The sequence below is a fragment of the Sceloporus occidentalis genome, unplaced genomic scaffold (assembly GCF_023333645.1).
Source record: "Sceloporus occidentalis isolate IW3139 unplaced genomic scaffold, rSceOcc1.0.p SCAF_6, whole genome shotgun sequence".
NCBI classification, from domain to species: domain Eukaryota; kingdom Metazoa; phylum Chordata; class Lepidosauria; order Squamata; family Phrynosomatidae; genus Sceloporus; species Sceloporus occidentalis.
The window spans coordinates 17,785,668-17,799,835 of NW_028316986.1; the positions used below are offsets into that span (position 1 = coordinate 17,785,668).

General features: G+C 39.7%; 1 protein-coding gene across 30 annotated transcripts in view; it reads left to right on the forward strand.

The window, feature by feature from the left end:
• NRXN1 (neurexin 1) overlaps positions 1-14,168 on the forward strand; it is a 1,287,731-nt gene that overhangs the window by 1,176,964 nt on the left and 96,599 nt on the right. The window lies entirely within an intron of this gene.

The window sequence follows — 14,168 nt, forward strand, 5'->3', positions numbered from 1 at the left end:
ATTGGATGTGTTACCTGTGTTGAGGGCTTCAGAATGACATTCAAAGCTGTTAAAAATCCTTCTGCCTGATCCAGGAGATAAGGCTTGGACAGACTTGTGAAATAAGGTTTTATGGAAGATAATCTTTTATCTTTTGCACAGTTAAAGTATACTATTAGCTATACTATTAGTGTACATGAGAATTTTACATGGTGTAACTGCTGAAGTTTTACAATTGTAGCTTTTCTGGTGCCATGGGAAAGGTCTACACAGGTAGAGGTCCCATAAATGTGCATGAATTTAGTGCACTCTTTTTTACAGAATTCACTTGATGCAGCCTCTACAAGGATCTCCATTTGGACACAGTCTGCTTATCAAAACTAATCAGTTTGTGTTGTCATATTTGCAAACACAGGAGGGAAACAGGAGGACACACCATTGGGTGTTTTGCAAAATTGTGGAAGAATCTGAAGTAGAGTTAATCGGATGTTTCCATCTGTCTACTTACCATAAACATTAATCTGGCATCTGCTAGAATCTAATAGGTCAACAAGTAATCATCTACATTTCTGTACTGGTTGACATTTCTGGGGCTATTTGGATGTCGACAAGTAACAAACACAGAGTGTGAATTGTATTGCATTAAGAGCAGAGATTCTAGAAATACATCTGAAAGGGCAGTGCAACTTCGGAGGGCTTGTTCAACCCTTACATATGTTCCCTTGTATCAGAAACCTGCAGTACTGTATAAAAGAACATTTCTTGAGTGTTATGGCTTTTAGCAATTTAGAAAGGTTACAGCTGGGTTTTGTTGAAAACAGCAATATTTCTGCAGGGTGCCTGGACTATCTTTGTATTTTAACAGATACTCCTATTAGAGAATTTTGCTGGGCAACCATTCTTCACAAATGTCTTCCCTATTTATTGAATCTGTAGGATTCATTTCCTCCTTATTTAATCAGACATGTATTCCATGTGCCTTCACTACAGCAGATTTATCCGTCTCTGTGGCAGCTAATAAATGCTTTCTAAAATGGTGCTTAATTCTAATTTCTCGTTGTTGAAATGTATCTCATGGTTATTGTTTTTTAAATGGATTATTTTCTGTTCAATTTTTTCTCCCCATTACTTGAATATTTTGCGTACTTAGGTGAGAGTAAGCCTCACTGAAGGCAGTGGGGAATATTTCTGAGTAACCATGCTTGTATGGAATGGAACTCTAAACTGTGCTTATAGTACAGGTACTTTATTTTTTTATATACTTTATTTTTCTAATTTATATCACAGATATTAAAATAAATACTTTTATAAGAAACAAAGAAGAAACAAATAAAACATACGGGTTATTCTCTAAAATTATCACCGTATTCCAATATATACTTCCTTTACAATGTACAGTGCTTATTCTATCATCATCATCATCATCATCAACTTTTAATGTCATAATATATCTTAACCCTTGTTATAGTCGCTCAAATTTACTTCCTAATGTCGTCCCAATAGTTGATTCTGTTATTTCTGACAGTTTCTTGTCTTATTCTTCCTCAAAAACAAGATCTCTTTAAACATATAAAGTTTTCTACTAGTACTCTATTATATTCTTATTAATTCGGTGGATCTTCCACTAACTAATCCCATACCAGTTACTGCTCTCTCTAACTTACTACCCATCTCTGGGTACATATTTCTAATACCGGTGACCACTCTTTTTCAGTTTGATTAGTTTCATGATTATTCAATAAAGCAGTTAGTTGATCCATATTTCTCATTTCTAGCACCTTTAGTAGCCAGTCATCCAGACTCGGCATATTCTCATCCTTCCATCTTTGTGCCAAAACCAATCTTGCCGCAGTGATCAGGTATAGAAAAATACGGCTTACAGGTACTTTAGCATTATAGACAGAAAACCAAATAGCATGCACCTAAGTAAATATTTGCATCATTCAAAAACACAAAGAACTATCACAAGTACAGCAGTAATAAAAACCGCCCTAAGGCACTACAGTAAATCATGGTTTGTTGTGACAGGAGGCAACTTGGCCTGGTCTTGAGCCAAGTGTGGACTGTCAGGGATGATGGGAGTTGTTGCTCTACACCTCAGGCTGTAACTCACCACCTTGTTAATGAAGCTGAGCTGACCAGCTTTGGCCAGTGGTTATTGCTTTCTTCCAAAGCAGCAGTTTTCTGAGAATAGGCTGAAGACCCTGACAATCTTCTCCAAGCCTTCTCACTCTTCTTCTTCAGATGTCTCCAAACACCATCAGGATTCTGCTGGTTCTTGTATCTTCACTCAAGACACCAACACAACTCAGTAGTCTTAGATAAAAGATCTACTTTATTCTACTATATACAGTTACTATCTCTATATACTATCTCTACACTCTACCAATACTCCACAACTACCCACACGTTACATTAGCAAACCTGGCAATTACTATAGCAAATGTTTGTTACCACCCACTAGACAATTACCACCCAGTGGGTGTGTACATTCACAATGATTGGTTGACTTTTGTTCATCCCATACTCAAGTCCAACCCATGAACATCATCTGATCACCTTGTACATGTAACCAGTCTCAGGTGTTACCAATGTACATTCCTTAATTTTGTCCTTGGCTCCCAAGACTTCTAAATTATATCATCCTTTACACCTGTGTGATTTCTTAATTGTTCATGCTTAGTCATTCTGACTCTCACATACATATTTTATTTCTATAACTGCATGTCCCATGTTGCATTTCCTTGACATGGACATCCTCTGAGGCCTGGGGACTCCTTGCACCCTCCATCAGACTTCTGAGGAATGCAGCTCTCTCCAAGCATGCTTCCATCTCTCTTTGTCTTCACCAAAAATGTTCTTTGCACCATTTGAGGGGTTATGCAGCCAGAGTTTTGTCATTTGGGGGGTGAGGGGGGGTGGGCAATGGCATTTAGATACAGGCCTAGACTTTTTCCCCCTAAGCAAGAGTGTAGGAGGGCAAAGTATGATAAAATAGACCTACATATCCCCAGATGATGTGAAATTACCCCTCCTCCTCCTCCTCCTGTTGCTGCTGCTCCATTATAACAGGCTGCGTCCACATGGATTAGAATATTCCAGGAATATTCAAAGCTGCTCCAAATTCCTCCCATTACCTGGGCCTCTCCATATTTATTCATTCCATTTCTATGCCACCATTCTCCCAGAAAGGGACCTAAGATGGCCCACCAATAAGTTGTGATTCTGGACAGCTGTTCACATGTCTGCCCCCCCCCCCCCATGCTACCTGCCATAGCTGCTGCCAATGCAAGTCGGTCCCTCTGAGACCAAAAAAGAGGTGTTCAGCACCCACTGAATTGACGGGCACCTTATAACTCACACCAGTGACAGTACAGCAAGACACCTATGTGAACAGCCACCCAGTGTTACTGTGGAGGACTCCAGATTTTTTGTGAAGATCTGGAACAAAAGATGAGTTTTAAAATCTGTTTTAGGGATGGTATAATGTGGGTGTACTTAACTTGCTGTACGTGGTCAGGACAGTTTGTGCCAAAATTGGGGATTGGATCCTGTGTCATCTGGACTGATAGTTGTGAAGACAGAGAAGGATGTATTATTGGTTATGAGGAAGAGGGAGTGAGAGTATTACAATAGGAATTCTATGCCGCTTATCAGTGAACTAACACTCCCTAAGTGGTTTACAATGTGTAAGCCAATTGCCCCAACAAGCTGGGTACTCATTTCACCAACCTATGAAATGATGGAAGGCTGATTACAGATTTGTCAGACCTCATGAGACCAAATCTAGCTCCCCTGCTCATTTACCCATTTAACTATCTGTTTATCTATCAATTGATTGCTAGATCTACAGCATCCATTTATTGCATCACAACCTAAAAAATCCCCCTCCCCCAGGGCAGTGTACAATAGGTAAAAACATTCAATATACACAGTTAAAACACTTGCGGCATCTCTTTTTTTTTTTTTTTTGGGGGGGGGGGCAGCTGTAAAATAGTTTTCGAGACAGCCAGAACAGACTGCCCCATTTTAAGCTTCAAATAGCACAGTCCTCACTGCCTCCCAGAAACTCAGAAGGGATTGGAATCAACCTGACCTCCCTTGGGAAGGAGTGTGACAGTCAGGGTGCTGCTACAGAGAAAGCCCATGTCATGTGTACCCACTGGCCTATCCTTACAGGGTAAGTAAAAATAATTGCAACTTGTAAAACCTGTATAGCATCAAATTCCACAAGTGTTCCTATGTTGAGAACCCCAGTCCAGCCTCAGCAACCCATAGTAGTGGTTGGAGTTCTTTATAAAAGTAGAGCTCAGAGATAACAAAACATAGGTTATGAGTAGAAGATAAATTTGCACTAGCTTCCAGCTCCTTGTCCCCAACACACACACAATTGAAAACACTTGCTTGTGAATAAACCACAGTTTACCATAGCACCCACATTCAGAAAACCATAGCTTATTCTGTAGTGAACCTCAAACTATGATATCAAGACATGGCTTAATACTCTTTTTAAAAGAGCCCTAGCTATGATTGCTTCAGTCCACAGATTGCTGTTCTCACATAAGTGGAAACTTCAGTTTTCATTTCTCTTGTCCTAATACATAGGGGCAGGAAGTAAAGAATACCATGGTTGTTTGTGGATAATGCTCATTGCAATAAAACCCAGTTTGTTACGGTGTTTCAAGTGAGCCACAGAGTGGTGCTGTTTTATCAAGTGCTCTCTCCTGGTTTTCCTGTGTTCCAGCTCTGTTAGCTTTTGCTTCTCCACTGACTGCATCTGAATGTGTCAGGACAGAGAATAAAAACAAGGTCACAATAAGTTCTTCTGAGAAGCCATCTCTGTATGGAATCTCCTCTTCTCCAATTCTCTTCCTGCAGCCGTTCCAGCAAGTTGTAATAGAGGGAAATGTTTTAAAAAAGAAAAAGAATGGGTCATTCCATGAGTTCATCCAAGAGACCTATCATTCCTGGCTTTTCCTCACTTTGCACTTTTTCTTTCCTCAGTAATGAGGCTAAAAACCTCTAGCTGGCATCACAGCCAGAATCTGCTTTGGGTTTTGGTGTGAACTATCCAAGGTGCTGAATCCCTTCCTCCAAAATAGATTGCTTACTTTGGAGAGATCCTTTAAGGCTCAGAATTAAACTGGAAGAGATTTACCAACACACTGACATTAAAGCCACTAGCAGAATGTTTTCCACCCATGCTTGACATCATCCAAGGCTCACTTATTTTCTTGGGAAAGTCTGCCTGCTACAGTTCTCACATCTCTTTATGGTGGCTTTTCTGCCATCCGAATTATTTGTGAAGGACTCTTTTCCCATCTGAGCCTGCCTGTATTTTGAGATCTTCTGGAGTGCCCTTCTCTTTGTCCTATCACAGTCAGGGTGTCACCAGGATACAAAAGTAGCTTTGGAGGGCCAAAATCAGTTATTAATGACTGCAAAGATTATTATTTTATAAGGCCAGCAGTTATTATTTTGTAAGGCCTGTGTATGAAATGGCAACTGCTGAACAGGATACCAGCCTCAGTTTGAAAATAATTTTTAGATGTGTTTGTTTTAATTTTTGTAAGTTGCCTTGAGTCCCAAACTAGGAGAAAGGGGGATCCAATTAACTATTGCCATCATTACCATCACTTTAGATTAAATATTGATGCAACTTTTTTTACAGTATGTTAGCAATTTAGCAAAAGAACAGAGCTGCCTTGGGAGGTTGTGAAAATTCCTTCCTGAGAAGTTTTGAAAAGAAAGATTTGGTAGACATAGGGTTTGGGTGGGGGGTGATTTATGCAAAAGGCAGCATGTCTTCAATATTTGGATGAGATTATAAAGTTCTAAGGATCTGCACACCCTCTTTGAATCTGTAAGAGATGCTGAGAAGAAAGACAACTACCAAAATGTTTGGTTAGCACTTTTTACAGTAGAATTCCATATAGGCTATGTTGAATTATTTAATGGAGTGCTAAATTATCATGCATATCTTCTAATAGTGAACTGCACCGGCTTTGATCTTGTTAGTGCCAAAGGCGAAGAATTCAGTCCTATTCCATGAACAGTGTGAACAAATGGCTTTAGGCAGTCTTTTTGAAGGGCAACAAACTCAGTTGGCCTAGCAAAGCATGTATTTGATGGTAAGAGTTAGACACAGTTTTCTGGTAACAGCAAGTATTAGCTAGTCTGCCCAGTTATTATATCTTGCATATATAAATTGCTAAGTAAGCAATACCGCCTCCTTTACACCATGTGTAAATTGCATGCACACACACACCTCGCTTTTAGTGAAGGAAACATTACCTTTTGGACTACAGATCCCAGAATTCCTCGGCCATTTTAACCAAACTGTTCCAAGCTCTGCTTTTAGTTTGGTACAAACATATTTTAAAAAAAATAGATGTGGAGTCCATTTTGTAGCTTGTAACCCATGGGAAGATTATTGTATAATTTATTTCCCATGGATCCAGACATAGCATGCTACTTGGCATGGCAGCAAGAAGCTAAAATGCATGTTTGAAATGTGAGGCCACTATTCTGACTTCTCTGTGAATTGTGCTTAGAAAAAAAAGAGGATGTCAAGTAAACCTAGCAGTGAGGTATATACTGAAATTCCTTTTTGTCTCTGTTACTCAAGTATGAAACAAGGCAAAAATGTCATCTCTTAATGATTTTATTTCAGCTCATTTTTTCATTAAAAAATACCCAAATTAGCAAATTTCTTCATGAACAACAACAGTCTCCAAACAGGTATTTAAAAATGCTAACAAGTGTCTTAAAACCAGGTTCATCAACCAAAGAAAAGAGGTAGACCCCCTTACCTTTGAGAAATAAGCCTGGGACTTTTATCATACTCTTATTATGACTCTTGCTGGTGTATTATGCTGAAGCACTTCACATGAAAAAAACCTTAATATTTATAAATATTTGAGGAATTACAAACGGTATGTGTTATTGATAGTGTGTTAGTTGATTGTTTTTTGGGTGTGCTAAAAATAGGTAGACCTACCTATGGATAGCTTTCTTTGAATGTTTTCCTATTTATTATAAGAAAGATTGAGAAAAATCAAATGGGTGAGAAAGTAAAGGGTTTATATTTGTCCATCCAGACTCAGGGCTTAGTGTGGATAACTCTTTAAAGTCTAGATTCGAATCCCTGTGTATTCAGCTATGTTTGTGATGAAGAATTCAAGTTACCACCTCTTTTCTTTGAGAGGTTCCTCATCTAGAGCACAGGGACGTAGCTAGGATTTTAGGAAGGGGGGGGGTCCAGACTAAGTGCCAACATTATAATGGGGCTTGAGTGCGGCGGTGCAGCAGCACACACCATTCATTTTTCTAATGGGGGGGGGGTCCAGACCCCAAGAACCCCCCCCCCCCTTGGCTACGTCCCTGTAGGGCATGGTCTTCTCCACATTAAGGGAATAACTATAACAACTCAATTTGGTTCAGACAAGAGAGCTCAGTTCAGTTTTGGAGAATTTACCAATATCTGCAAATTCCTTCAAATCCACAATGATTGACTTTTCTATTTATTTTTTTTAAGTGAATGCAGAAGATCCAGAAACTAGCTTGCTTTTTTAAAAGGGATCTCGTACTGAGGGGCATATGTTCATTATGCTTGATGCTTCCCTAGGAATTTCAACATTACCAGTAGGAAATAAATGATACATCATACTAGAGAATTTGAAGAGAGGGAGAGATCAAGATCAAATGACTCTGCTTCCCACTAGCAAGCTGCATTTAGATTCTTATAGTAATTTTGTTGTTATTTTGACAATCATTCTAAAAGATAGGAATTTTTCCAAATGATGGGCATCATTCTAAGGCTGCCACCACTGTATCATAGCTCTAGGTCTTCTCTTGGAATACTAAAATGGCCTGGGAGAAGCCATGTTACCAGTCTTTCACCGTGTTCCCTCCAGTTTACGAGTAGCTAGGAAAAATGGAATTTTTTCATAAAGAAACAAAAGGGTGGGAGGAAAGAATCAGCCAAACTGTTAGCTTCTTAATATCTGTGAGATTGAAAAGATGTGGTAAATCTCTGAAAAACAACAAACCTCAGAATGTAGGACTAAATCATTCTGTAAAGGCAGACATTTGGTAGGTGATGTCCAACTGAGAATGATAGTAAGCACAGTTAAACAATTTGATTTTTTTTTTGTAATATTCAGTATACTTTGAGAAATGAGCACACCAAAATTCTGTTAAATGACAAGGACATTAGATTTAAGTGCCTGTGGCAGATACATGAGACATAGATGTAATTTTTTGATTGTGTGGTTGCTGCCTTCCCCACAGAGTCATATAATTAGAAGAGATACAGTGATTCATCTACACCAATCTCCTGCCTGTGGAGGTCTTCATATTGAAACATCTTTGACAGGTGGTCATTCAATTTCGGTTTAAAAACCAGGGAAAGAAGGACCTTCAAGGTAGTCTGTCCCACTGCTAAACAGCTGTAAGTCTTAAAAAGTTCTTCCCAATAGTTAGATGGAATCTCTTTTCCTGTAATTGGAATTCATTAGTTTGGTTCTACTATCAGCAGAAAACAAGCTTGCTCCATCTTCCATGTGATAGTCCTGGACTTTCACTATTCTCATCATAACTGAGTCTGTACCACAGTCATAACTTGTAGTATGCCCATGCTGAAGCTGCCCAGTGAGGAAGGATTTAAGATTTTATTACCTCCATAGCAACCATAAATGCATCACAATAGATATCTAGTCCCAATCATCCACAAGGTAAATCTTAGATGTGGTTTTCTTTACTTGGTGGGATGATGGCAATCTGGGAAGATGGAGGAACTTTCTCTTGTCTTGTTGTCCTTGACAGATCATCATCTGATGATGTTTAGACTTAGTGAAATGTGTTGAGCCTCTACAGTTGTGGTGGGCCAATTAAAATGCCCTATCCCAAGATGTTTACAGAAAACACTATGAGTGCAATAAAACTTGGTAAATTTGAAAGCCTGCTCTGACATGGTGATGATGGGGATGAGGATTTTTTTTTCTGTTCATCTTTGTAGCTGCACAGTGCTACCCAACACACTTTTTTCAGAAGTCCAGAAGAGGTCACATTCTGGTGCACAAAAAGAAGCTCAAAACCACTTCATGGATCATTGCAACCAATCTTTATGACATTTATAGGTACAATCATCCATATCCATGCCAACACTGATGTCATAGTTGTTACTGGGGTCATTAAATTTAACTTGAGTTCCATATATCATATTTGTCTTACTGAAAAGGATCACAAAAAAAATGATAAATAGTGTAGAATCCAGATATCTCTGTTGAGCTACCTTCTCTGACATTACTAGAATGTTGCTACAGGAATGATAAAAGGAGTACATCTAAGTGACTGTGCTTTTACACCTCCCAAGGAGATGTGTGTCAGTTCAATGTTAAGAGGACATTATTTGAAGTTGAACTGCTTGGCTAGATGAATTTAAACATTCCCGGGGCAACCTAGGGGCCAAGGCATTGCTTCAGGTACACTTCACCAGAGTCCTTTATTCCTTTTTTAGGATTAGTATGCTAACCCTCTCTCGAGAAGCTGAAATAAATCCCTGTAACCATAACCATTGCATTACTGGGAAACAAAGCAAGTCAAGAGCTACTAACCTGGTTGCATATTCTCAAATGTCCCTTATGCACAGGGGTGCCTCCAATTCCCACTTTATCTTTAAATGGCCTCTCATACAGTGGGCCAGAGTGTTGCTTCTTCTTGGGCTATCAAGTTTTGATTCAAAACCCGTGACACATTGCCATTTCTCCAGCTTTAAGTACCACCACCCAAGAAAGCAATGTGTATGAGGGATCTATCTCTTCTTCTCCCTCTCCCTCCCCCTCTCTCTCACACACACAGAAGAATGAAACAGTAAATCCAAATCTGCACTCTAGGGATGCAGCAAAAATAACAGATGAAGTAATGTTTTATAGGAATGAAAAGCAGTGTGTGGCTGAGGAACAACAAAAACAGGGAACTTTAGTTAAACACAATGCTCAACTTTTAATCAGCATTTGTCTATTGATTTCCATCAGGTGTTCCAATTCCTTACTTTCTAGTTGTCACTTCTGTTGCTGATGTTGCGCTGTTTGTGTTTGAAGAGTTCATCTTATTCATGAAGGTAATTTTTAGGGACCCCTGGTTTTATGTAACAAGGACGTGAAGACTCTTTCATAGCCCCAGAGTAACCCACACCATTCAAGCCTTTAAAGGAGCTATCCAAGTTACTGTTGTATAATAATCTGTTGTATATTACTCTGTTGTTCCCCACCTCCATGGGGAGAGGTAAGTCGATGAGAATGGTTGTTGTTGTTGTTGTTGTTGTTGTTGTTGTTGTTAATATTAAAGTTATTAGAACCTTCCTCTCCAAAGAGGGCCAGCACTTAGCTGAGTCCCCTGTCAAGGAGGCCACCAGTCATCACTGCTAAATCAGACTCTTTCCCATGAGTAGCGTTACTAGGAGGTGCAGGGGGTGCAGACCACACCAGGTGACACCCTAAGGTGGGGTGACACCACTGTTCCTCAAACACATGCCTTTTTCAGAAACGGGCTGTGGCATTCATCTGCTTCCCTTTAAAATGCTTTAAGAGAGGGCTGAGGGAGTGGGGTGACAGTGGGAGGAGAAAGGAGAGGCCCCCACATTTTTTAAAATTAAAATGTCAAGTTTCAAAATTTTAATTTTTTTAAAAAAAGAATTATTTTAAAATTTTCTTTAAAAACATCACATTTTAACCAAATCTTCACTATACACACACACACACACACACACACACGTTTAGGTTGTGCATATGATACTGTAATTTGAAGGTATACTTTTAATTTTTCTGGTTGTTTATGTCACAACTATTAGCATTACATTAAGTGGTACATGGAATTTATGATTTACAAGTAATATTAGTGCAAAAAAGCATTACTAAGGATTCTGTATGGTGTGAAATGGGAGGAGGTCAATGGGGGCAGGTGACACCACTGTTTCCTAACAGGGTGAAATGTATTACTCTTCTCTTTATACTTGGGTCATTATTTGTAACTCATCGTCAGTGTATGCATAAATGAATGCATGTACATCTTTGTCTTTTGTTGCCCTTTTAGAGATGATGTGATATTTTGCCTGGTAGGGTTTCTTTTTTCTTCTGATGTAGAAGTGAATACACTAGCAGCCTAGCTGGTGGTCTCAGGGCACCTGACCAAAAACCACAATAGAAGAGAAGAATATACTTGAGCCATCTCTCAGCACCCTGCACTTTGTTTGTGAAGGATAGAGTTATGGTACAGGGAATCAGATTCTGACCAAAACAGAGATGTTTGGATGGGGTGTTTTGTGCATTTAGGGAAGGTGCAAAATTTTGCCAGTTTTTAAAGAGGGGTAGGGAGGTTTGGAGGAACCAATGTGGAGCTTCTGGGGCCTCAGAGGTGGGGTCCATGGGCCACATGGCACCTACAGGCTGCACTTTATCCATCTGTAGTGGGAGAATGCAACTTGCTCAGCACCATGACATAGTTAAAATATATTAGTTTTTTTTTTAGCCACTACATCATATTCAGTAGTGGCTCACAGAAGAGAATTCAGCCATCCAGAATTGCTTGTCTAATCATTAGCTCATTGTCCAGCCACAAGTCTTTGGGTCCACATTTTTATATGCTCTTCAGTTCAGCAAATCTGAGCTGTATTTCCAGCATGTCACATCTTATTCCTTCTGATGTGTGTATCTCTCTGTGTCTCTCTCTCTCTCTCTGTGTGTGTGTGTGTGTGTGTGTGTGTGTGTAGATATCACATAGCTGAGTATGCAATCAGCTGAGAAAAGATGGCAGGCTTAGGGCTCAATTGTGATCTGAGCAGAGGATTTCATTTCTACGTGAGGCTGATAGACTTGATTGTTTTAATTGTGTCACACCAGCAGGCCCCAAATGCTCTGCTCATTAACAATGGATGAGAAAACAACGCAATGATGCTGTCATGCAGATGAAAGTGTATATATTCTGTGTTATTTAATTAATACTGTGTTGTCCTAGTTTTAAGACTTAAGTACTTCCCTAAAGCACATAATTTGAAAAACTTCCTTGGTTAGGCAATAATTAATCCACTTTGGCAGCTTTCACTTAAATAAAGAAATGTTCTCCTTCAAAAGGTGGATCAGAATCTGAGTTTGGAAAACTTCCTATGAATTGCCTCATCCAGAATCACCCACAGCTAGTGTGGCCAGTGACTATGCTAAATGGGAGCTTCTGGGAGATGCAGCTTTTTAAAAAAGGCTTTTTAAAGCACTGATCCTGACCCACAAGTGTAGCATGCCCTGCTCTAAACTGGGCACCATTGTTTAGTTGGGTTCACACACACCCCCCAATGTGTTTTAAAGTAGTAATTCCCAAACTTTTGTCCTCAAGGAGCTTTGGATTTCACCTTCCAGAAGCCCCAGCCAGCTTGGCCAAGAGTCAAAAATTCTGGGAGCAGAAATCTAAAACATCTGGAAGACCAACATCTGGGAACCACTGTAAGGTCAAACTAGATGTAATGTTTCGATGTGTCTTAAATATGATGTGCTTGCAAATAAATAAATAAATAGATAAATAGATAAATAAATCTTTTATTTCTACACCCCTTTTTGTAAAAACAAAGTGACTTACAATGTTAAAAGAATACACCATATATACAAAATATCCCCCCCTTAAAAAAGAATTAAACAGTTTAAGGTTAAAATTACATGAACAATTAAAGCAATAACACTGGGCAGAGTCATCCGATATATGAGGGGTTGCTACATGACCAAGTAATTTATTCTGGGAAGGTCTGCCGGAAGAGATCCATTTTAGCAGCTGTCTTGAAGCTATCTAGATTGGTGATTTGACTGATCTCATCTGGCAGGCCATTCCACAGACTGGGAGCAGTTGTAGAAAAAGCCCTCTGGGAGGTCGCAGTCAATCTGGTCTTTATAGGCTGCTGTAAATTCCTCCCAGAGGACCTGAGAGCACAGGGCTGATTGTATGGAAGTAGGCGATCCTTTAAATAAGTTGGGTCCGAGCCATGTAGGACTTTAAAGGTAATAACCAACACTTGGTACTGTGCCTGAAAACTAATAGGTAGCCAGTTCAGTGACTTTAATATTGGTGTTATATGATCACTCCTAGATGATCCAGTGATCAACCTGGCCGCCATAGTCTATACCAATTGCAGTTTTTGAACTAGGCACAAGGGTAGCCCCATGTAGAGGGCATTGCAAAAATCAAGTCTTGAGGTTACCAGTGCATGTACTACAGTTTCAAGGTCCCCTGGTTCCAGGAAAGGGCACAGTTGGCATATCAGCCTAAATTGATAACAGGCATTCTTGACTGTCACATTCACCTGATTTCTCATGTGAAGCGACGGGTCAAGAAGTACCCCCAGACTGTGAACACAGTCCTTTGAAGAAAGCATGAACTCCTCTAGGACTGGAGGTTGCAACCCAATGCCTGGTTTAGGGGCCACTACTGTATGTACCTTTGTTTTGTCTGGATTTAGTTTGAGCTTGTTTTCCCTCATCCAGGCCATTATTGCCTCAAGACACTGACTGAGGGGAGAAATGCCATCTGTTGTTGTCGCTGATGACCAAGACATGGAGAAATATAGTTGTACTGATAACACCCCACCCCATGTCTTGTAATTTGCATTTTAATTTGCATTTTAAAAATGCAGACAGTGTAAATGTAACCTTTATGAGAACATTTGTGCATGTTCATTATTAGAACTGTAGTAAGTGGAAGGTTATGTTTAACCTTTTGTCCACTTGTGGAATCCTGATGTAAATTGTCCTTTTATTGCTGCTCTTTAATAAATAATAAAGTTTTTATTTATATACCGCTTTTCTAAAAATCAAAGCGGTTTACAGCATATACATAAACAACAATAAAACCATAATAAAACCACAATTAAAACCACATTAAAACCCCATCTCATGCCAGCCCAACAATGCTGACGAGGGAGGGGAGCACATTGGGAGTTGGAGGGGTATGCCTGCTCGAAAAGGTGTGTTTTTAACCCCTTCTTAAATAGGTCCAGTGAGGTGGCCGAGCGGAACTAATCGGGAAGCGAGTTCCAGAGGTTGGGGGCCGAGATGGAAAAGGCCCTTCTGGTGGTCATAGCTAATCTGACCTCCGGAACTCTTAGCAATTGCTTCCCGGTTGATCTGAGTGTGCGGGGCGGATTGTACGGA